We start from the raw sequence: 21,476 nt of genomic DNA, 5'->3' as shown, positions 1-21,476 counted from the left end.
GCAGCAGTAACTGATGATCTGGTTACAAAGACAGCTAAAACACAGAACCTGGTTACCTCCAGGCCAAAGTAACCTGTTGGTAATTCAAAATGAAGAAAAGAAACTGTATGGATCTGTGCCCATTAAACAGTTATTTTTTTTCTAATATACTTTTAGAATGGCATAACAGGCTTTAGCATCAACTGTAACAGCAAAAGATTTGTCTTATTAATCAGAAAATCAAAACAAAAACTGCAGATGCTGGAAATCTGAAGTAAAAATAGAAAATGCTGGAAATATTCAGCAGGTCAGGCTGAGTCTTTCAGGTCAAAGACCCTTTGTCAGAACTGGGAAGGGATAAAAGAAGCTCGTTAAGCTGTAGCAGAAATGGGGGAAGGGTACGTCTCTGATAGGATAAAACCAGGTTGAACTTATTAATTTTCCTGCTTTATTTGGGTCTGGGCAAAACTCAAATACCCATTGGGCCTTCTGCACACCTTTGTGAATAAACTGATGTTTTTTTCCCACACTTTCTCTCCAAGCCACAAAAATACACCCCTTTGGGACAGGTGAATGCCCAGCTAAGATCACAACCGATATTTGCCCATGTTCAGGCCCCACACCATCTGGGGTCTAATTGCGAGGAGTCAGCTTCAGGGGAAGGTGTGCAGAGTCACTGAGGCTGATTCTATCCTCTCCTCATACCCCTTCTGTAAATCAGACCAAAATCAACCAATAGTTGACCCAGTAGTCACTGTTTTTGTAAAGATGATGTGGTTAGATTATGTGATTATGACCAGATAACCTGCTTCTTTCAGTGATATTGGCCAACAGATTAATGCCGTCCAGGGGACAAGGAATAACCACCCCGTTCTTCTTCAAAATAATTTCTTGGCTTGCTTTGCATTTCTGGATGGAATTTGGGTTTAATTTCTTTTTGGAAAATGGGCTGCCACAGTGTAGGTCTCCCTCATTGTGGATGAGTTACAAAGCCTCCAATTGGCAATGAAGTGGAATGAGAGTCTCTTCTCATCTTCTTCATTCCAGTGTCAGGCCAATTGGACACTGGATTCAAGCTACAGTTCTACCGATATGATAAAAAATCTAACTCTTTAACTGTAGCACTAATGCTTTGCATGGAGTTAGAATGGTCCCTTTAGATGTTGACTGCTCTGGTTGGGTATTCAAACGGCATAAATCAGGTTGTAATTTAAGGGAAGTGGGCTTGACAAATAAATTAACAAAGGAATGGTTTTGGATTACAGATCTCCTCACATTCATGACATGCCCACAGTAACCAAACTGTATCTGAATGAGAAGACAGTCCCTATATCTTATATCCTACATCTTAATATGTGTGAAAGCTTATTCTACGAAACGAAAGATCGCTAACTGTAAAACTTAAAAATTGTTGTTGCAATCTGTACATGCAGGGAATGAAACCAAATTTTTGTTTGATTTCCCAATACAAATGAACCCACTCTGTCAGAGTGATCTGAGGATGTGCAAGGGAAGTGCTTGCAAAATGCTTGTACCTTGGGTTATCATGTTCTGTTCAGATCAAGTACAGTTGGTGTGGTCAGCTCCGAGTTGATACAATTTAAATTTGCATCTTTTGTGCCGTCAATTTTTGCTCAAGCTACAAAGCTTCCAAGAAACACCCACTACAATTTGCTTTTTTTAAAAAAGAATTAACCCACTGTGAGCCAGTTTTGTGTGCAATTAATTGGTGTTTTTGATGCTATTTGAAAATAGCAGAAAATAAAGACCTTCCCTCCATACACTGCCAATTCCCAATCCCTTAATTGCTGGAATCCTGTTCTGCAGCAGGTCCAGTTGCAAACCAGACGGCAGAGTTCAAAAGGAATAATTGACCACAATTAACAGAAGGCCAAATTAACTGGCAGTGTGGGAGGGCCTATATATAGGGTCTGGTTGTGGTTGTCAACTAGTGAGAACTGTAGTACACACTAACCGTACTTTAAGTCAATGCACATCCTCATTTTCTTTCTACTTAATCTTATTTGTTGCTTGAGTTTCACTGTGACTATCTCTCAAGTAGATCCCATCATGTTTCCAATGCCATGAAGAAGACCAACTAAACTTGTTCCAATGTGTGGTGACAGATACTTATAAAATCTTTGGAGGCCAGGAAACTCTGGAAATCAAATGATTATTAGCACATTTGTTTCCCTTTACAGACATCGTTCCTCCCCGAGATGTCCTGCCTAGTGATTGATGACGAAACCCATTGTTCTCTGGCGAGCATCCAGCCACTTTGTGATGTTTATCCTTCTGCTGCAGGGAAGTGGAGAAACAAAAGTAGCTTTTCTTTCTCGGCAACACGAAATGAGAAGCGAGTTCGTTTTTGAAAAAGAAAAAAAATTGCATTGTGTTGCAAAACTGAAAATAAATGGGCTGAATCACCATTATGTTGAGGAGACCTTTGCTGCAACTGGGTCAATTAAAAGGGAAGTTGGTCATTTCAAGAGGAAGGCAAGTCATGTAATCGAATGGGGACAGACAAAAGCATCACCTGCAGTTCTCTGCTCTCGTATGTATACTGGAGCGTGGTTTAATGAAGTTAGTGTATGTTTATCCAAGATATTCCCCTTTTGCCTTTCCCTTATACAATGCATCAGCATCCAAATACCCAAATGCCCATTCATTACATGGTTCCAGGCAGTATTTGCTCTGTGGAGTCCTATTTCTTTACAACATAGAAGGAGGCCATGTCAGCCTATTGAGTTTGTGCTGACCCACAGAGCACAACCATTCCATCACTAATTTTCCCTGTAATCTATTCTCACCACAGTTCCATCAAATCCCCCTAGATCCCTCCTAAATCCCCCCACATGAATGATAGAGAAATGGAAGGGATGGGTTAACATTTGGGACAGAAGGGTTAGATAGATCTTAGAGCAGGATAAAATGTTGGCACAACATTGTGGGCCGAAGGGCCTGTACTGTGTTGTAGTGTTCTATGTTCTAGATTCTACCATTTACTTACACACCAGGGGCAACATAGAGTGGCCAATTAACCTATTAGTCCATGCATATTTGAGATGTGGGAGGAAGCCACAGCACCTTGCCAAATTCTACACCGACAGCGCAAGATTGAGTCTTGTTTGCTGGAATTGTAGGGCAGGGCTCTATTAGCCATTCCACTGTCCTGCTCCAGAGACCAAGGCTGAAAGATCTGGGCTAACTCTCAGGATGTGCCATCTTTCAGAATACAGAGGCCCTAACTGTTGTCTTGGAATGAACATTATAAAAACATTGGTGCCATTTTTAATAAAGAGCAGTGCTGTTACCTCTGATGAACTTCAAATGAAAATCATATCGTCTGAGCATTGTTGCCTCGCTGTTTGAAAGACCTTGACGTGGAGATATTGAATTGTGTGTTTCCCAAAGACTTTTCAACATTCACAAGGCACAAGTCAGGACTTTGATGATGTGCTCTTCATTTGCCTATTTGTGTGCAGTTCCGACAACACTCAAGAACATCAGTGCTATCTATATCAAAGCATCCGATGTGATTGGTACTCATTCAGGCACCTTGCCAACTTTGCCTTACTAGGTCAATGTTCACCATCTGTAGAAGGCACAACAGCAACCTGCTAAAATGACGTTGACAGCACCTCCCAAACCCCCAATCTCTGCCACCTCGAAGGACAAGGGCAGAAGGTGCAACTTGTACAGGCTCCCCTGTACATTCCAACTTGGAAATATATCGCTGTTCCTTCATTATGTTGCTAGTTCTAAATCCTGGAATTCTCTACCCTGTTGTACCTTCACCAGGAGGCCTGAAATAGGTCCAAGGAGGAGCTCACCACCACCTTCTCTTTGCCAATAAATACAGGCTTATATCCTGTAAATTGAAGAAAAGAATTTACAACAATAATTATGCTTCAGAAGTATTACATAGGCTGCAAGCAATTTGGGATACCCTGAGGTTATGGAAGATTCTCTATAAATACAAGTCTTTCTGCAAACTGGGGAGGACATCTCACCATCTACTCCCACAGCCCACTTTCAAGCCAGGATAGAAGTCAAAAATAGGAGCCTTGACTGGTTTTCTTTCTAATTGCCCAGCTCAGAGGCATTAAGATTGCATTCCAGCCACCATCCTGAGGGTAGTTAACCCTAAATCTTGGTTTTACCAGGGACCTTCCTGCCCACCTCACAAGGTACTGCACCATGTAGTACATTCCCCTGCTATTTCAGCGTGGGAGTCCACACTGCAGCTACTAACCACATCCTCCAAACAAAAATGCAATCTAAACTAAAGCCACAAAAGTAACGTTTGATGAAACAGTAAGGTACAATCTGAAGAAAAAAAAATTGCAGAAGTTCAAATTTTAATTATTTTTTAACGGATTTAATTGGCAGTGCATTAATTGGTGGGAATATCAGGCTTCCCTCTCTTAGCAGCACTGGCAATTAACAGCAACTCAGAAAGCCATCCCAGCTGGATTTGTGAGATTGTTGTTTGAGACTGATGTTTCTGGTTTCCTTAGCAACGCGATAAACAATAATCCACGGTGATTGTAGTTGATAGACCTATTCCGGCAGGTACAGAATAAACTCGTAGCAATGGTAATGTCTCCATATCTTTTAAATAACTAACTGTGCTGGAGTGATAACACTTTTACAAAACATGGGTGGAGTCTAATATTTTGTTGGCACTTTGTTTCAGTAGACTTCTGGTTTCTGTTTCCATTGCGGGCCTGGAACCAAGTTAAGGACCTAACTGCTGTATAAAATCCAATTGCCACCTTCCATAATTGAAATAAGAATTTCCTCTTAACAAATTGGGGGTTGTGTCAGGTGCTAGCTGCTTCAGGCCTGTTTGGGAATACGGTCACATATATATATGCACGATTGTCGTTTCCAGACGCATTCCTGGAGGGTTGGTCGTATAATCACAGAGTCGAACAACTTCCCACTCTGCACACCCCCACCAATCCCCAACACGCACCCATCCCATTTAAGAGAGTTCAAATATTAATTTTCTCCCCGCTTCCTTGCAGCAGAATCCACGTAATTAATCCTTAATTCTTTGAGACCCCTAAATAGCCCTGGAAAACCTGAAACCCTGCAGCATGAAACGAACAAAAGGTTATCAACAGTTTTAAATTAAATAGTAGGTTCTGCCTCAGTTAAACACTTTATAAAAACTCTGAAAACATTAACTCATATTAAATGCAGTGGGATACCCAAAAATGCATCGCCTATATTGCAGTAGGAAGAAATCGCTTCTTAGCACACCACAGAGGGAAGAGCCCATTGGTCCATGGGGCTCCCAAAAGAACCAATCCATCAAATCCATTGCCCCTCTGCTTAACGCTGCAAATTATTGTCTTTCACATGCCCCTTAACTCCCCTCTAATTCTTTTGCCGCTCACCTGCACTAATGGGTAATATACAGTTGTCAATTAATCTACCAGCATGTCTTTGGGATGCATAGAGGAGACCAAAGCATGCTGTGGAAAACCATGGGGAGAACACCAACCAACTCAGGATCAAGCCCAGGGCTGAGCTGTGAGTAACCAGGCTAACTCATAACACTGTAAAAAAACACTGTATAAATCACACCCAAAACCACTAGCCGAATACCATTTTGGCACAGACTAGAAGGGCCGAATGGTCTGTTTTCTGTGCTGTAGTGTTCCATTGTTCTATGGTTCACTCTACATTTGGAGAATTGAGTTTTAGCAGAACCATCTATAATGGATCTAAGATATATTTAGGTTTTCTGTGATGTGGTTTACATCAATAATGAAAAACAAATCAAGCCTTCAAACCTTATTTATTCCACTAATAATGTGCTGCATTATATTTTATGATCTCATTGCTCCATAAAAACTTTAATAGAATAGGAACAGTTATTAAAATACAGACAACAACACCACCAAAACAAAATAGTGCTCTGCTGTTTGAAACTGGGTTAATCCTGAGCTGAGCAGTTTTGCAAACATTTCTGGGGGCCTTAGTGCCCATTGGAAAATTAGCTTTCTCAATTCTCGGCAAGATTTTAGTTCTCTCTCACATTATTTTTACAGCATAAAACTCCCACAGCATGTATCAGCAGTAGCGCAACAGGTAAAATTCACCTGCAGTGAGATTTTTAACCTCACAGGTCTGAAAATTAACTACTTTTGTTTACTCAAAGAAAAAGATCAAGTTTTACAAAGTTGCTTTCCCCTGATATTGCCTGGAATCTGGAGCAACAAACAAACTGCTGGAGGAACTCAACGGGTCAGGAAGCATCTGCGGGGGGAAAGGAGTTGTTGAGGTTTCGGGTCAAAACCCTGAAGAGTTCCTCCAGCAGATTGTTTGTTGTTCCTTTTAAGAGCTGGCTGCTATGATTGCACTATTGCTGAGAGACCTTGCAATCCATAAGTAGTGAATGACCTGTCACAAGGAGAAACCCAACAACACCTCACCATTGAAGTTCTGGCTCTTTGTGCAACTTTCACAAACAGGGCTGGGGTCAGAAAACACAGTGTTGAGTAATTTCTATGAAAGAGTGTTTAGAAAACTAAAGATCAAGTCCTAATTCTAATTTTATTAGAAGAATACACTGGGGTTATGAGCTGCTCCCAAGTACAAGTTGCCTCCCCCCTTCCAAAGAAAGCCTAATGCAGGCAAATGGGATTAGTGTAAATGAGTGAAAAGAGTAGTGGGCCAAAGGGCCAATTTATGTGCTGTACAACTCCATGACTCAACACACAAAGTAGCTGGAGGAACTCAGCAGGTCAGGCAGCATCTATGGAGGGAAATGGACAGTGGACGTCCATTTCCCTCCATAGATGCTGCCTGACCTGCTGAGTTCCTCCAACTCCTTTGTGCATTGCTCTGGATTCCCAGCATCTGCAGCCGCATGTGTCTCATCTCTATGACTCAATGACTTTAAGTAGGTTTATACAGCAGACTTTACAATAATTGAAAGTGCATGTTGCAGTGACAGTGAGCTTGGACTGTTCTAAAGGGGGATGTGAAACACTAAAAACACGAGATATAGTGGCTGACTCCACATTCCAGTTCTCCATATTGGAACAATGCATTCACTGGTCTGACCTCTAGAACCTGTGTGTGCAGATCCTAATCTCCTATCCATTAAAATAATAGAGAGAAGCTGGGGGTAGGGGTGGGGTGGGGGGGGGGGGGGCTTCTGTGAGGTAAAACCTGCAAGACTCTAAAAGGATTAAAAGATCACTGCGTATTCACTTTAACAATGCAGAATTGCTCATCTGCTAACTCTGCAACTTTGCAGGACCTCTTCTGATACTTTTTCTAACTACTTCAAGTTTCACTACTGTTGCCAAGCTTACACAAAAGACAAATGACACTGAGAGGGAGTCTATTTGACATTTAAAATTAGCCAACTGCTTACTTAAAACAATTAACGGCACTTGGGTGTGGGTACATAACCTGCTCTTTTTCTCAGGTTCCCCCAACTTTGAGAGAAGGGGGTCGGTGAAGTTGGCTTTGGGGAAGTGCAGTGAGCATCTAGGTCCAAAGCTATGCTAGTAAACCAATGAAAGCAACAATGTGTTCATGGAGGAATGAAAATAGGGCTTCATGAGGTGGAAATTAGTCGTTAATGTTTTAGTTTCAGATCTTTGTATATCAATGCCAGATTAATTTGGATGTCCTACCTGCACTAGGTCATTCCTATGTTCATATTTTACTTTTGAGATAGAGGAGGACATTCAGCCCATCACATTTCTGCCACCCATCCCATCAGTCCCACTTATTGCCTCGTAATCTATATTCTCACAAATGCTCATCAATTCACTCTGATTCACCTTAAATTCAATTCATCCTAAAAGGAACTTGGACAGGCACATGTATATGAAAGGTTTAGAGGGATAGGGGACAAACGTGGGCAAATGGGACAAGCTTATATGGAAATCTTGGTCAGCATGGACCAATTGGGCCAGAGGGTCAATTCTATGACTCAATGATTCTCCTACTATCCACGTACATAGGGGTAATTTACAATGGACAATTAACCTACTAACCAGCACAGCTTTAGGATGTGGAAGGAAACCAGAGCACCCAAGGGAAACCCACACAGTCACAGGGAGGAGGAGCAAAATCCACACAGGCAGCACACCGGGGTCAGGATTGAACCCACTCACTAACTGATGCACTACTCTGCCACAGGTCATGTTCCTTTTGTACCCCCAAAAAGTGTGAATTTCTCTCAGTTAGCCTATTTACTCACTGACAGGATGTAGACACCAGCAAAAAGTTAGTGGTCATTTTTCAAACCTAATTGTTCCTTGAAGGGCTGGTGATGAGTCATTTTTGTAAGGCCTGTTTTGCTGGGCCATTTCAGAGAACTGTTAAGTTTCAACCACACTGCTGTGGGTCTGGAGACATATTTAGGCCAGAAGGCTTCTTTCACTAAAGGTCATTGACAAAGCAAATGGGCTTTACGATAATCCACTAATTTCATGGTTACCATTTTTGATACTAGCTTTCTACTCCATACTTATTTTAATTATTGGCCTTAAGTTCTCTAAAGGGGTGTGTGGAGGTTTGAACTCACATCCCCAGATCATTAATCCAGGCCTGAATGTCATTACACCCTTAACATGTCACTACTCCTCTCCCTGCTGCATTTAGAATGATCAGACTTGGTGGGAAAGAGGAGTATTGGCCACTACAGGTCTTGATGGGGAGCCAAATGCTACCCAGTTGCATTAGGAGCTAATTAATTCGTGACAAGACAGTTGTGTTGATTTGTTAAGTGGATGGGGAAGTGTACAGCCACTTAGGAAACTGGGACTATAGGGTCAATTCAGGCTGGGATCTTGGTAATAATTAGAAATCTGGCTACTGGAAGGTTTGACTAGTTGGAAACTTTAGCCTTCAGAGGGAGAAGTGGCTTTATGGAGTCTGGTTCTGTAGGGTTTGGGGGAAGGTAGGAGGAAGTAGTAATCAGGAGAAGTGGTAGTGAATAATATGCCAAAAAGCAATCAATGGGGAACCCTGCACTGGACTAAATGTACCTGAGGCTTTAATCCTTTTAGGGTCACAGCACCACCCTCCCAACCACGAAGGACATCTTTAAGCGGTGGTGATCATCCATCACTAAGGACCCTCACCATCCAGGACATGCCCTGGTTACTACCATTGGGGAGGAGGTACAGGAGCCTGAAGACCCATACTCAACAATTCAGAACCAGCTTCTTGAGATTTCCAAACCGTCCATGAACCCATGAACAGTACTTTGTTATTCCTTGTTTTTGCACTTCTTAAAAATTTTTGTAATTTAGAGTAATTTTATGTCTTTACACTGTACTACTGCTGCAAAACAACAAATTTCACATCATTTAATCAGTGATAATAAATCTGATTCTGATTCAGATTTTGATATCTGGCTGAGATCAGAATCTAGTCCAATACCAGTAATTTCCTGCCAAACTCCAAAAATCTAAATTGCTGGATGTCTTGCATCCTGGTATCACAGAACTGAAGAGAGCTGGTTCAGGAATTGTAAAACAAAATCAAGAACATTTTGGGTTGAAAACATTGAGCATCTCCATAAAATTAGAGATGCCAGAGTTCATTCAGCCTATTGTTTTGTGCTGGTAATGTGAAAATGAGTGGCTGGTGGTAGGCAGGGCGGGAAACAGAGTCAACATTTCAGACCAAGATCCCTTCATCAGAACAAGAAAAGTGAGAAAACAAAAGTTTTTAAGTTGCAGAGAGGGGTCGTGGTGGAGGGAACAGACAGAATGATTGTGGGCAATGTTACAACCCTTGGGACTTAATATTGAGTTTAACAATTTCAGGTAACCTCCATTTTTTTCACAGCTGTGGATCTTCCTTTCTGGTTCAATCTATTATGTTGTAATTTGTCGCTGCAGCACGGTAGTGTAGCGGTTAGCATAACACTTTACAGCGCCAGAGACCCAGGTTCAAATCCGGCCACTGTCTGTAAGGAGTTTGTACATTCTCCCCTTGTCTGCGTGGGTTTCCTCCTGGTGCTCCAGTTTCCCACCAAATTCCAAAGACGTACAGGTTAGGAAGTTGTGGGCATGCTATGTTGGCGTCGGAAGCATGGTGACACTTGTGGGCTGCTCCCAGAACATTACGCAAAAAGATGCATTTCACTGTGTGTTTTGATGTACATGTGACTAATAAAGATATCTTATCTTATATAATTGTTATCTTGGCAACTTTGGTCTGCACCCGAGCATCTGCATCTACTCTGCATTCTCCACCTTTCCCTCTCTGCAAAATAAAACACTCTTGTCTTCTCCCTTTACCAGCTCTGGTGAAGGGTCTTTGCTCTGAAATGCCATTTCCCTTTCTCTCTTCACTGTTGGACTTCCAGAATTCTCTGGTTGTTTGTGGTCTATGAAAAGGTTGCCAAAGGAGCAATTACTTTAAGAAATTCTAGTTAGAGATGTTAGAGAAGATTAGAAACAAATTGGAACAGAAAGGTACAGCCACATCTGTGGAGAGAGAGAGGAAAAAGATGATTACTTGATATTGTTAACTTCAGTATTGAATTCCAAGTGTTGGAACATGCCCAGATGGAGGATGAGCTGCTGTTCCTCAAGTGTATGTTGGACATTGTTTGAGCAAAGACAGAGAAGTCAGTGTGGAAGTGGGACATATAATTAAAGTGACAGACAGCAGGAAGTTCAGGGTTGCCCTTGTAGAGTGAAGTGTTCACCAAAGTGTTCACCCAATTTATTTTTAGTATCTCCATTGAACAGGAGACTACAATGTGAACACTGAATGTAAAACACCAAATTGGATGAAGCGCAAGTTGTATTGTTGCTTGACCTGGAATGATTGGGTCCCTAGTCAAAGTTTGTGTTGGTGCATTGAAGGCAGTGATGAATTTCATCATTGACGCCTGCTTTCACAAGGTATGGAAATAGGTCCATGTTTTCCAGGGTCCCACTGTGACGGAGCATGGACAGTTTGGAGGAGAACCTTACAAGATGTTGAGTGAAAGTCTCAACGCCTCTTATGTTTCAGTGAAAATGTTGTCAATGACTTTGAGCTTGGTGTCTGAGCATGCTCAAACACAAGCATCGTCTGCATTTTCCAGCTCCATTAACTTGAGGTTTAGGGTAACCTTAGTTCTGGACTGCAGTTGCTGTAGATAAGATATCTTTATTAGTCACATGTACATCGAAACACACAGTGAATACATCTTTTGCGTAGAGTGCTCTGGGGCAGCCTGCAAATGTCGCCACGCTTCCAGCGCCAACATAGCATGCCTGCAACTTCCTAACCCGTACGTCTTTGGAATGTGGGAGGAAACCGGAGCACCCAGAGAAGATCCATGCAGACACGGGAAGAACGTACAAACTCCTTAGAGACAGTGGCTGGAATTGAACCCAGGTCACTGGTGCTGTAAAGCATTACGCTAACCGCTACACTACCATGCCTGCCCTAAAATTCTTGAACGTCCCTGGGTGGGCTCGAACCACCAACCTTTCGGTTAACAGCTGAATGCGCTAACCGATTGCGCCACAGAGACGAAGGCAAAATTACACCGATTACTTCGGCTGGACCCGCTGCTCCCGTGGTCAGCAGGATTTGAACCTGCGCAGGGAATCCCCAATGGATTTCTAGTCCATCGCCTTAACCACTCGGGCACGACTGCGGTGGTTGTTGGAGGTGAGATACAACATTGGTATAGGAAAGATTAAAGAAGGTGCTGGGGTAATGATATAGCCTCACTTGATAACAGTCTTCCCTGTGACGATGGAGATCCAGGAATGTTGTTTGCTAGGGAATTTCAAGATCTCAAGTTTTGATGTCATATGTGTTGTGAGGTGAAGCTATTGCCACAACATTGTTGCTGTTGGTCTTCACAGTGGAGAGGCTGCAGAAATGAGATGGACATAAGAACATAAACAATGGGAGCAGGTGAACGCCACATGGCTCCCAGTCCAACTCCACCAGTTGGAAGAAGAGAGGCATCAGCATCTTCTCAGGGCACCGAGGGCTGGGCAAAAAATTAATCTTCCTGCACTCCACACTTCCCAAAAACACATTTTTAAAGAGAATAGTTTGTATTTTAAGTGGAGACCCTATTGTCATGCAGGCAAATATAGAAGATTTACCAACAGCAGGTTTGTGTAAATTATATCTTAAATTGAAACATTTTTTAAAATAATGTTGGTTAAGGGAAGACCGTTGCTCAGGACTTTGCTGTGACATTTCGTCTAAAAGACGACACTTCTGGCAATGCAGCACTCCCTCTATACTGCATTGAAAAGGTTGGCCTAGTTTGTGTGTGACTTATGCCTCTTGACTGAAAGGTGAAGTTAACTTTTAAAACATTAAATACTTGGTACAAAATTATCCCAGTGATTTTGCAAGATACAGTTTGACACTGCTGTGAATCATGTAGTCACTCATTAGTGACCTATGACAGGTTAGTGGTCTTGGAGAGGGATGTGAGCAAGGTGGTAAGGGGGCAATATGAATAGATTAGTCCCTCTTCCTTGAAAGATCTGCACCAATAATCATTATAAACATCCAGAATGAACGTCTACGTGCTTATGTGCATAATTTGTGCATTTTTAACATGCCCCTCTTAAGGCAATCAAATTTAAATGCTGCACACAACTGTGCTCCTGACATTGATGCATTGGGATTGTAGGCTATAACAGGTTAATCCTTAAAAATATATAAGGTATAATTTGCGCTGGGTTTTATTAAGGGAGGGGTAATGTTAGTATTATAGATTGCGATAAGGTGACATTGAAGGTGGAGCCAGATTAACAGTGGAAAATAACAGGTTGATGGTGTGGTATGGGTTGGGTTGATACTTGGGGTTTCATTGGATTGTTATCACACAGTTTTAGACAAGAGCTACATTAATGTGGTAGGAATAAATATAATATCGAAAATTACTTCCTGCTGCCCTGTTCAGAAGCTTCTCACCAAACCTTTCTTGTGGTGGGTAGCAGCTTGCAGGACCATTTAATAGGGAGAATGTCAAAAATATGGTTTCTATCAGAAAGGTTTATCAAGTAAAAGGCAATGGCCCATGCAATGTAATCACCGGCTTTCACCATTCATAAAGCTTCTATTGACGTGAATTGTAGACCTGTGGGGAAAAAGGCCTCACGGTGAAGGAAAGAGCTGGAAAAATCACCTTTCACTGCCCATGGGAAAGAAAACATGTGGCGATATTTATTTCATTGCTTACTAAAATAACTTTGTTCAACCGACTGGCTTACTGTAAGTCATTTGATTCACATTTGCTATTTTATTTAAAATCCTGTTAGGCATAAAGTTAGATTTCTCAGAGACCCTGCAACAGACTATTATCAATACAATGTGATTCATCTCAAAGACAAGACTTTCAGGCAACTGAGTTCTTTAGCATTTTTATTCCAGTTGCGCTGTAGAATCATTTGTTTAGCACTGAGATGGCAGCTGAAGGTCAACTGGCAATTTCACCTCATGTGTTGCTCACGTGGTCAGCACGGTGGCACAGCTAATATAGCCGCTGCCTTACAGGGGCAGAGACGTTGATCTCTGGTGCTATCTGTGTGGAGTTTGCATGTTCTCCCTGTGACTGTGTGGGTTTCCATAAGATATAGGAGCAGAATTAGGCCATTCGGCCCATCGAGTTTGCTCCACCATTCAATTATGCCTTTTTTTTTCTCAGCCGCATTCTCCTCATAACCATTAATCCCCTTACCAATCAAGAACCTATCAACCTCTGCCTTAAATGTTCCCAATGACTTGGCCTCCACAACCCTCTGACTGAAGAAACTCCTCCTCATTTTGGTTCTAAAGGACGTTCCTTTATTCTGAGGCTGTGCCCGTGGATCATAGATTCTCCCTCCAATGGTAACATCCTCTCCATGTCCACTCTATCCAGGCCTTTCAGCATTCATTTGGTTTCAATGAAATCCCCTCTCAACCTTCTGAACTCCATCGAGTACAGGCCCTGAGACATCAAACGCTCCTCATAGATTAAGCCTTTCATTCCGGGATTGTTCTTGTGAACCTCCTCTGGACCCTTTCCAGGGCCAGCACATCTTTCCTTAGATACGGGGCCTAGCATTGCTCAGAATATTCCAAATGTGGTCTGACCGATGCATTATAAAGCCTCAGCAGAACATCCTTGCTTTTATATTCTAGTCCTCTGGGTGCTCCAGATTCCTCCTACATCCCAAAGGTGTGAGCAATGAGAAGTTCACAATCACAAGATCACAAGATAAGGGAGCAGAAGCAGGCCATTCGGCCCATCGAGTCTGCTCCAAGGAAAAGGGAAAAAGAAATGGGGTGGGAAAAAAAGAGAGAGAAAAAAAAACTATTCTAATCCCATTTGCCAGCCTTATCCCCATATCCCTTGATACCCTGACTATTTAGATATCTGTCTATCTCCTCCTTGAACACCCCCACTGATCTGGCCTCCACTGCTGTGCGTGGCAAGGAGTTCCACAATTTCACCACCCTCTGGGTAAAGAAACTTCTCCTCATCTCTGTCTTGAAACTGTACCCTCTAATTCTAAGATTGTGCCCTCTGGTCCTGGACACGCCCACCAAGGGAAACAGCCTAGCCACATCTACTCTATCCTTACCTGTCAACATTTTAAATGTCGCTACGAGGTCCCCTCTCATCCTTCTGTACTCCAGCGAGTACAGTCCAAGAGCCGACAAACGCTCATCGTACTTAAGCCCTTTCATTCCTGGAATCATTCTCGTAAATCTCCTCTGAACCCTCTCCAACGTCAGCACATCCTTCCTAAGATGCGGGGCCCAAAACTGCGCACAGTATTCCAAATGAGGCCTCACTAGCGCCCCGTAGAGCCTCATCAACACTTCCTTACTTTTATACACTATACCTCTCGAGATGAATGCCAACATAGCATTCGCTTTCTTAACCACCGATCCAACCTGGTGGTTAACTTTTAAGGTATCTTGTATAAGTACCCCCAAGTCCCTTTGTACTACCGCACTATCAATCTTCTCTCCTTCTAGATAATAATCTACCCGCTTATTTCTACTTCCAAAGTGTACAACTGCACATTTCTCAACATTGAATCTCATCTGCCATTTCCTTGCCCATTCTCCTAAACTGTCTAGGTCCCTCTGCATTCTTTCTATTTCCTCTATGCTCCCTACTCCTCCACTTATCTTGGTGTCATCCGCAAACTTAGCCACACAACCATTTATTCCATCATCCAAATCATTGATGTACAAGGTAAAAAGGAGAGGCCCCAACACCGACCCTTGCGGCACACCACTAGTAACCGGTAACCAACCAGAACGAGATCCTTTTATTTCCACCCTTTGCTTCCTGCCAACCAGCCAATTCTCCACCCATTTTGCTACCCTGCCCATAATTCCATGACCTCTCATCTTATTAATCAGTCTCTTGTGAGGCACCTTATCAAAGGCCTTTTGAAAGTCTAAATACACAACATCTACCGCCTCTCCCTTATCCACCCTACCTGTGATTTCTTCAAAAAACTCCAATAGGTTGGTCAGACAGGACCTCCCCTTCACAAAACCATGTTGACTAGGTCCTATCTTGCCTTGCGCCTCTAGGTATTCGGTAACCTCCTCCTTGAGGATAGACTCCAATAATTTTCCCACCACTGACGTCAGACTAATAGGTCTGTAATTGCCTTTGTGCTGCCTCCCACCTTTCTTATATAACGGAACTACATTCGCTACCCTCCAGTCCTCCGGAACCATACCAGAATCTATCGATTCCTGAAAAATAATCAGTGGCTACTGTAAATTGTCCCTAGTGGGTAGGTGAATGGTAGAATCGGGGGCAGGGAGTGGTGAGTGGAGTTGACGAGTATGTGAGGAGAATAAAAAGGATTAATGTAGGATTAGTGTAATTGGGTGGTTGATGTTTGGTGCAGAATCAGTGGGACAGAGGGCCTGTTTCGGTGCTGTTTCTCTCTATGACTCCATGATGCTATAGTCACAAGGAGCTCCTTTGGGATTGCAAGAGATAATGTGGTGTAATTACATTGTTTTCTATAATGGATAATAGCATAATATTGAGCTCAATGTACCAGAAGATCCAGATTTGGATTTGTGCTTGAGCTGTTTGAAGAGAGGCAGGTGAAAAGTTTATATGCATACAGTACGTGTATGCTTGTGTACATCAGGTGAAGGAGGTTTGTCTGAGATACAACTGGTGGATTCACACTTGCAGAATGGATAGTTGGTAAGAAGGTAAACGGGGGCTCCAGCAAGAAGATAAAGAAATTTTTTAAGTGAGTGAAAGGGTTTGCATTGTTAAAGAATAAAGTATTTAGTTAATACTGAATGTGTTTGACAGTTGGAGTTGAATTGAGTCCTGATGGAGTGAATAATAACTTCTTTGCTACAACTGGGCCCCTCAGCTAATAACAGTTGCAGTCTCTTTCTGTTCATTGTGTTCAATTATTCCATTGCTTTTTTTTTGCAATCAGTAAATCTGTTCAATGGAATGGCTTCAGTCAATTGGACTTGTCTATATTTGAAACCCTGTGGTAACATGTTTCAAGGCACGCATTTCAAGAATTTTAATTATTCTATCTACTGTGATAAAAAGAGTTCGTGACCTTTTCTTCACCTCAGTGGTGGTGGGTAAATGCTGCTCGCACATTGCATTCTGTTTTAACACCCTTCCTTTCAATTTCCTCTTGAAGACTGGATGGGAGGCCTATTTCTAATCAAGTTATGTCAAAAGATCCAGATGAAATCTTACAGGACTGATCTTATGTTTAAAAATATCATGGTAGAAATTTGGTCTTGATTATGCATTGTATTCATCTTCTGAAGTTTGGTTCTATTGACCACAATATGTCTAAATTTTGGAAATGGAGCACTACTAGATTGGATGTTTAGCACACGTAACCGAAGACAAACTTCTATTCCACTGACTACAATGGAGCTAAATATCACACACTATACAGGTACATCCAATCTGATACCATTAACTTAGCATCATTTCTCAAGGCAACAGTTTACTCCAAAGCTTTTTTCCAACATTTTCCCAAATTTTGTTCATGCTGCTGTTGAGTTTCTTGTTAAAACATTCCAAAGATGCTCTGCTCTCTGCCATGTCACTCCAGTGACCATTCATTAGCATGTCCATAGAAGTTGACGCTAAGCGCAAATCAGAGGAGCAGCACATCATATTCTGCCTGGGGATTCTCTAGCCTGGCGGCATGATCATTGAACTCTCCAGCTTCTGCTGACCGCTCCCTCTGTCCCTTCTCTTTCCTCCTGACCCCCCATCACCATCTCTTTCGGCTCCCCCACTCTCTCCACATTGCCCATCACCCACACACACTCCTCCCACTGGTTCCCCTCCCCACTTCCTTTATTCTAGGCTCCACCTTCCTCTCCTATCAGATTTCATCATCTTCAGCCCTTTGTTACTTCCACCTAACATCTTGCAGCTTCTGACACCATTCCCACTCTCCCTCCTTCACCTGGACCCAGCTGTTGCCTCCACCTCTTTATACTGGCTAGCTCCCCTCTTATATTTCAGTCCAGATGAAGGGTGTCGACCCAAAACATAGCCTGTCCATTTCCCTCCACAGACGTGGCCTGACCCGCTGAGTTCCCCCAGCATTGTTTATGTTGTCCCTATAATGTGATTGGTAGCAGCCTACCTATATTTAACACTGCAGCCAAATGTGAAACCATACACCTTGAAGCAGGGAAACATTGCATTAAAATTAGGAACAGAGTTACTATTTCGACTGGGACATATCGTGTGGAGCACTGACGATGATTTTATTGTTGTGCTGGGTTAGTAATACAGAGAGTGTGATTTCAAATCTCAATGCAAATTTGAATTCAGTTTAAAATCAGAAAATAAAACATCAGCATCTGTAAATATTTGTGCCTGTGATGTTGCTGCAAGTAAGTTTTTCATTTCACCTGTGCATACATGTAGTTGTGCATTTGACAAGAAACCCAACTTTGACTTTAAGGAGCAGATTGCTAGTGTCCTATTGCAGGCTAACCTCTATATGTAACTCCAATTCTACAACTACATAATTGACTCTTTAATTTCCTTCTGAAGAGACCAATAAAGTAACAAAATGCTACTGATATGAATCAGTTATACAGGATGCCAGCAGAATAAGTTAAGAGACGTGTGACATTGATGCTGAAATCTCTACATGCTTAATGCTCAGCTTGCTGCATGCTCCAAATACAGATGCCCCCCATTAGGAAACAAATCAAATTAAACTCTTAATACCGAACTAAGAGGGAAGCTGTCTTTTTTTTCCCAGAAAATAATCAAGTCAAACTGGAATGCTGCATATATTACTAAAAATAAACTTTGAGTGAATTATTGATCAGGATAGGCAATACAAAAATTTAAAGAACTCAAAGTTTATAAAATATTAAACAACCATTGAACCAGATCACCTTTCCACATTCCTGACTTCTTTAAGCTCTTGTATCAAAGTTCATTTAAAGTGCTTGATCGCTAACTTTTCCTAGTTTTGATGAACCTGAAGCATCAGCTCTGCCGGTTGATGTGGACAGTGGGTGAACAGGCTTGTTCCCAAGCTGTATGTCTACAACTAACTCTGCACAGATGCTCCTGACTTACTGACCATTTCTGACATTTCCTGTTTTCATTTCTTAGATTGATTATTGCTCTGAAAGGCAAAACATTTCTGACGTGGTCACAGGCAGAACGTGCAAACCCCACAGGTGCTGGAGCAGTCAGGCAGTAACACAACAAGCCAAACCAGAGTCAACCTTCATCTGTCCTTTATCTTGATACAGAATTCAAGGAGTGGTCTGACAAGTATTGTAAAGTTTGCTGAGCGATTTTAATATCGATTTTCCATCCTGGTTTCTTTCAAAATAAGCAGAGTAATCAGTTAAGTTAGATATAATTTTCTGGATACAATTAATTTATATAATTTGATACTGTTGTTTAATCAAGAACTGATTATATTGCAGGTCCTCGGCTGTTAAATTCCTTCACTGGCATATTCTTATTATTCTAAATATTGGGTTAAATGGCATTTCTAACTGTAACAGTACAAACTTCCTGCTTTATTAAGAGGTTAAGTATTACAAAGGGCATCCATTTGAGTGTCAGGCTCAACTATCAATTTGTGCTGTTTCCTTCCAACTTCTCTGATCTTAACTTCAATAGGCCTGAGCTGAACATGCCAAAAATAAACAGCATTGAGCATCAGAATGCACCGTCAGTGAAACAAACTATTTTTCATTCTTTTCTGCTGATTCAATAAACACATTTGTCAGTCTGGTCTTTGACCTTTGTCTTTGAGGCTTGGGCAATGGAAACGTCTCAGACTTGATCATCAGCATTTGCTACAATAGCTAATTTTACCCTGAGCATATGCTATAATTGGCCAGGGTGACTCTCAGTTAGAGAGAGGAAACTCAGGCTCTTGATTGCTGGATTTCTTTTTAATTCTTTCTCAGGGGAACGCAGTTCCTCACGAACAATTTGCTATCCTAAATGGCCTTTCAAGTGGTAACATTTGGCCACATTCTTGGACTGTGGAAATCCATGTGGCCGAGGTCCTTCCCTGGGGCTATTAAGTAGAGAGGTACAGAGTCCCAGCTGATGTGGGTATCAAGTGAAACCCACCTTCAGGTTGGATGTGACACACTCTTGGTCAAATAATCCCTTGACACCCAGTGTCCAACCTCTCAGGCAAAGGATGAACATTATGCCCACCCCACCTCCCCTCTTTTGTCCACCTATCACTGCTCTGCTTCTCCCTCCTATATATTGGGCTTCCCCTTTTCCTTTCTTCAGTCCTGAAGAAGGGTCCTGACCTGAAACATTGACCGCCTGCTTTTCTCCACAGATGCTGCCTGGCCTGCTGAGTTCCTCCAGCATCATCATGTTTTTCATCTAGGTTCCAACATCTGCAGTCCTTTGTTTCTCTTCTGAACTTTTAGGTAAATTGCTGAATTGTTCCTTATACCCATTCATTTGGTGGCTTCCTTGAACTTATGGTCAGGAGGTTGTATAATCCAATTCCACTCCAGAGTTGAGCACCAAATGAAAAGCTGACCTTGCAGGACAGTACTGACAGTATACTAAACTGTTGGAGGCTCTATCATTCAGATCATATATTAAATTGTACTCCTTAAAAAAAAAAGGATTATATTGTGCCATTCCAAGGAAAATCCATCTCTGGTGTTCTGGGTCATAATTATCCCTTGGTGGATGCTTGCTGTCCACAAATTGTCCACCAGTTTCTCAGTGACTCTAGTTCAGAAGTACCTCACTGGCTGCTGAGCACTTTGGGATGTTCTGAAGTTGCAGTAAGCTCTACATAAATGCAACTTTTTTAAAAAAAAAATCATCTTTTGCTCACTACCCCCTTCTTAAGGGCTTCTAGGGATGGACGATAATATTTTATGCTTTAAGTGTTCACAAGATTCTCATTCCCATTTACTTTCCTTCAACTATCTTCTCACATGCTGATCAACTTCCCCTGATTCTTCTACTGCTCATCTACATGAACATAGAACATCAAACAATACAGCCCAAGAAACAGGCTCTTCAGCCCATGATATTGTGCCAAACAAAATTAAACTAGTAATTAAACGCCTAACTAAACTAGTTCCTTCTGCCTACACAAATCCGTATCCCTTCATTCTCTGCATATTTATGTGTCTATCTAAGAGCTTCTTAAATACCTCTGTTGTATCTGCCTCCACCACCACCACCCCTGGCAGCACATTCCAGGCACTCACCACTCTGTGTGAAAAAACCTGCCCCATACATCTTCCTTAAACTTTACCCCTCTCACCTTAAATGCATGCCCTCTAGTATTCAACATTTTAACCCTGGGAAACAGATACTGGCTGTTAACTCCATCTATGCCTCTCAATCTTATAAACTTCTATCAGGTCTCCCTTCTGCTGCTCAGGAGAAAACAACCCAAGTTTGTCTGATCTCTTTATAGCATAGGTCCTCCAATCCAGGCAGAAGTCCTCTAATCCAAGGACAATTTACAGTGGCCAATTAACCTACTCACCCACCTTTGGTATGTGGGAGGGAACTGGTGCTCTCAGGAGGTCACAGAGAGCACGTGCAAACTCCACAAAGACAAGCACCTGAAGTCAGGATTGAACCCAGGTTGCTGAAGCTGTGAGGCAGCACTAATGCTATCATACCATTACATTATGATGGTGGCATCCATCATTAAGGATCCTCACCATCTGGGGCATGCCCTCTTCGTGTTACCACCATTGGGGAGGAGGTACAGGAGCCTGAAGACCCACACAATGTTTTAGGAACAGCTTCTTCCCCTGCGCTCAGATTTCTGAATGGTCCATGAATCCATGAACACTACCTTGTTATTACTTCTTTTGCACTATTTATTTTTGTAACTTATTGCAATTTTTATGTCTTTGCACCGTACTACTGCAACAAATTTCATGACATGTCAGTGATAATAAACTTGATTCTGTTTGTTCATCATAACATAGAACACAGAAAAACTACAGCACAAGTC

General features: G+C 42.0%; 2 non-coding genes across 2 annotated transcripts; both read right to left on the bottom strand.

Annotated features, from left to right (window-relative positions):
* Nucleotides 1-11,426: 11,426 nt before the first annotated feature.
* On the bottom strand, nucleotides 11,427-11,500 carry trnan-guu (transfer RNA asparagine (anticodon GUU)). The gene has a single exon. It is a non-coding gene; the product is annotated as a tRNA-Asn (tRNA).
* A 44-nt stretch (nucleotides 11,501-11,544) lies between these two features.
* On the bottom strand, nucleotides 11,545-11,626 carry trnas-aga (transfer RNA serine (anticodon AGA)). The gene has a single exon. It is a non-coding gene; the product is annotated as a tRNA-Ser (tRNA).
* Between the last annotated feature and the right edge of the window lie 9,850 nt (nucleotides 11,627-21,476).

The sequence above is a fragment of the Pristis pectinata genome, chromosome 24 (genome assembly GCF_009764475.1).
Source record: "Pristis pectinata isolate sPriPec2 chromosome 24, sPriPec2.1.pri, whole genome shotgun sequence".
NCBI classification, from domain to species: Eukaryota; Metazoa; Chordata; class Chondrichthyes; order Rhinopristiformes; family Pristidae; genus Pristis; species Pristis pectinata.
Note: the sequence above shows the minus strand (reverse complement) of the source record. Positions and strands in the feature narration are given on the sequence as shown.